This window comes from Ictidomys tridecemlineatus, chromosome 2 (assembly GCF_052094955.1).
Source record: "Ictidomys tridecemlineatus isolate mIctTri1 chromosome 2, mIctTri1.hap1, whole genome shotgun sequence".
NCBI classification, from domain to species: domain Eukaryota; kingdom Metazoa; phylum Chordata; class Mammalia; order Rodentia; family Sciuridae; genus Ictidomys; species Ictidomys tridecemlineatus.
The window spans coordinates 192,059,596-192,063,609 of NC_135478.1; positions in this window are offsets into that span (position 1 = coordinate 192,059,596).

The following is a 4,014-nucleotide window of genomic DNA, read 5'->3' on the forward strand; positions in this document are numbered from 1 at the left end:
TACCCCTGCTTTCTGGATCTCAGTGGAGACCTCCAGATAGGGCGTCCGGCTAATGGAGCCGAGTCCGGCGAGGGGCGGCGAGGTTAAGAAATACACAGGACACCAAGGTTCTTCATCCAGGAGGAAGCGTGCGCGCCTTTATTGCCAAATTTGTTCCCCTTATGTATCTTTTTTAACAGCTGCGGGAAATTACTCAAAAGCGAGGAGGGAAGAGTAGTAACTGCGTCCTTGGGTTATGCCACCATCCCCTATCAGAAAGCTGGAACAGGTCAAGATGTTCTGAGAGACACATATGCTCAAGGCAGATAAACAGGAAACCGCAAGCCCCCTTGTGAGCTGGCCACATTGACATGCATAACAAAAACTGGGGGTTGAATCCCCAGGGGCCAGGGCAGGCCTGCTACCAGCATTTTATAAACCTCTTATGCCAATTTATTATAGGCTACAATCTATTTGGCAGATAATTATTTTTAAATAGCTAACAAACAAAAGGCTTTCCCCATCTGATGTTTTCCCTAAAACATGTAATGTGAACCAAGAGTAAAACAAAACAAAAAATCACTGTGCTTCTCTTCAACTACCTAATACTACTTCCTTAACTGGTTTGACACTTCAATGGGCAATTTCCTTAAATAAATAAGTAAATATAATATATATATGTATATTATATATAATATTTATTAATTTTATATATATATATTTCTAGACCTAAGAAGCTCATAGTTTTAACTCAACATAGAACTCCTACTAAAGAAGTTATATTTTTATATTACTAGTAATATATTATTATTATATTTTTATACAACTAATATTTTTAGTCTCCATCCCTATCAACTATTTATAATTAGACTAGCTTAAGAATTTAAAATTTTGCCTATTTTTTTTAAATTTTAAAGCCATGGGAAAGGGGAAGAGACTAATATTCAGGGATAATTTGATATCCCTCTCTTCCATTTTTACTTGTGTTCTCAGTTAACGGATATGCTGAAGTGTCAAGAGTCATTCGTGGGCTGTGTGGACTACATCACAATCACAGCCTAATGAATAGGAAAATCCAGTGTCTGGGAACTACCAGTGGACATTTCCTCTGATTGACTGCCCAGACACATTGTGAGTCCTATCCAAGCTCTGCCAAAGGTCCCACACAGCACTGGAGATGGGGTGACCTGCCAAGATGCCAATCAACCTGCTGACTGCAAGACATCATGGAGCAAGACTCCACTCCTGAAACCTTATCCTTGCCTTTGATGTACCCCCTTAAATAAACCATGGGAGCCATTTTCTAATCATCTAGCTCCAGCTCCTATGTGGACTGGACCTATCAGGGCTCCATCTTTAAAATTGTCTTTTCTGACTTTGTCTTTTGTTTTTCACTAATTATTCTAGACTTTAATTTCTTAGGTGGGTTACACGATCCTGAGCGGGGAGAAGAACCCCCCTAAGGAGACACTAGATGCCTCCAGATACTGAACCCTTGTTACTTTCATACTAAAATGATAGAATATTTGGTTGATCTAGGTACCAAATTTCTACTTACATTATAAGAAGTAAATAAATAAGAATTTCATTGTTATGCATTCTCTTGTGGGCAATTGCAAACTTTATGAAAATATAATGTTTTGTTTTATTTTTTTTGCTACCAAAGATAGAAAGCCTATCAGAATGTCTGGCATATAATTATTTTTAACATCTTTATTGAGTTAAAAACTATAGTTTGATACATTTTGATATATATAGAAACTTGAGAAATCATCACCAAAATATGGATAATAAAAATATCCACATCCTCAAAATAGTCCTTATGCCCCTTTATCAAACCTCCTACCTGTTCCCCCACCTTATTCCCATACAATCACTGACCTATTTTCTGTTACTATAGATTCACTTGTATTTTCCAGAATTTTATATAAGTGGAATCATACAATATGATTTGTTTTCTGTCCGCAGCTCCATAGTTTTCCTCAACAGACCAAAAGATTCCCTATAGTTTCTGATTTATTATTTGCTTTCCTGCAAACAGACATTTATCTGAGCCTGCACTCATAGTGTGGGAAATACCCCCCAAATAAAAATAATGCCTCAAAGGAACTGAGTAGCTTCAGTTCCAGGAACATCCAGGAACAGACAAGAACATCTCATTAAATTTTCTAAAAAAAAATTTACGTGAGTAACAGAATTACTTAGGTTCAGGGGTCAAAGAGATGTTTCAAATTGCCAGTGTTTTCTAATTCTTAGACAATGACTCATTAAAGGGCCTTGAAATTAATGTAGGGTTCTCTCTGTGTTAAAAATAACAAAGTTGAAAATGCCAGGATGCATTTTACTTTGCAAAGTATTATTTTGTAAAATTTTGACTTCATTTTATATATATATATATATATATATATATATATATATATATATATATATATAATGTGAACAGTATATGTCCAAGTATACTAATGTAAAATGTATTTGTTCTTAAGTCATGATACAATGGATAATAAATGAATTAATTAATTTAAAAACACTAGTCAAATATAATTTCTTTTTTGTACATTTGACAAAGAGAGAGAGAATGGAAAAAAACAAACTCAGACAACTGAAGTACCTTTCTCTGGTGGTTAATGCAAAACCAGAATCAGAACACAGAGAATCTCTAAGTTGTATACTTCATTATAAGGGAATAATTTAACATTATTTTCTATTTAGAGCTATCCCTGTATTAGCCTTGTTATGAATGTTAAATATATTCCATTAATTAGTATATCACAAACATATTGTAAATTTTATAGTTGCATTTGGAGTTAGGAATTAACTAATGGTTATCACATGCTATAGTTAATACTACCATGACTATTGTGTATCTTAATTAAGATTAGCAATGTAGCTAATCTTTGTGTAATATTATAGGTTTTTCAGGCTGATGGATATATTAACAATTGTGGAGAGGTATTGGATTCATAAACATAATTTTTAAAGTAAATAATCCTATTTTTTTCACAAATAGAAGGGGTTTAAAGTTGCAATCTGCCTTACTGGATGAGAATATACCAATGAAATGTTTTTCTTGCTCCACCCTTTTATTTCTATCAAAACATAAAGTTAAAAAAATACATTTTCCAAAAAAAAGTTTGCAAAATTTGAAACAAGCAAAATTATTTTTGATTTTAATGTGCCCAACAAATGTTATATGTACCTTTTAAAATTGTGGATTCATAGAAATTGGAACCTAAACTTCATTGGTATTTTTATATTAATAGGTAAGAATTATATAAATAATGAGTAAATATTTTCAGATAACATTGATTTTACTTTTTGAGTCCTCATTTTAGCTGAATTTCTAAAACTTCTATTTCTAAATAATCATGTTTTAGTCAGGTTTTTCACTTCTGTGAATAAAATGAAGCAACCAGAAGAATTGTAGAGGAAGAAAAGTTTGAGGGCTCATGGTTTCAGAGGTCTTAGTCCATAGAAGGTTGACTCCATTCCTTGGGGCTCCTGGAGAGGTAGGACATCATTGTAGAAGAGTGTGGCAGAGGGAAGCAGCTCACATGATGATCAGAGAGCAGAGAGATTCCACTCACCAAATACAAAAATAAACCCCAAAGCCGTGCCCTCAATGCTCTGCCTACTCCATCCACACCCCACTTACCTCCAGTTACCACTCAGTTATCCCATTAGGGATTAATTCACTGGTCAGTTTAAGGCTTCCCAACCTAATCATTTCCCCTTTGAACCCTCTCACATTGTCTCACATATGAGCTTTTGGGGAATTTCTCCTATACAAACCATAAAAAGTCATGAGCTAAAGATTTGTCCAATTTGGAATGTAGCTTTATCTTCAGTTATAAGTCTTTTTCTTTGCATCATTTATATACATTGCTATATGTTTTATAAACATCTTTACTATTTATACTTTTTTATTACACTACATTAAAACTTAATTGTTTTTAGGATTTTGATGATAAATAAGGCCAAAGAATAGTAGATAATATTTAAAAGTGAAAAATATGTAGTCGTCTTCTTTTTTTT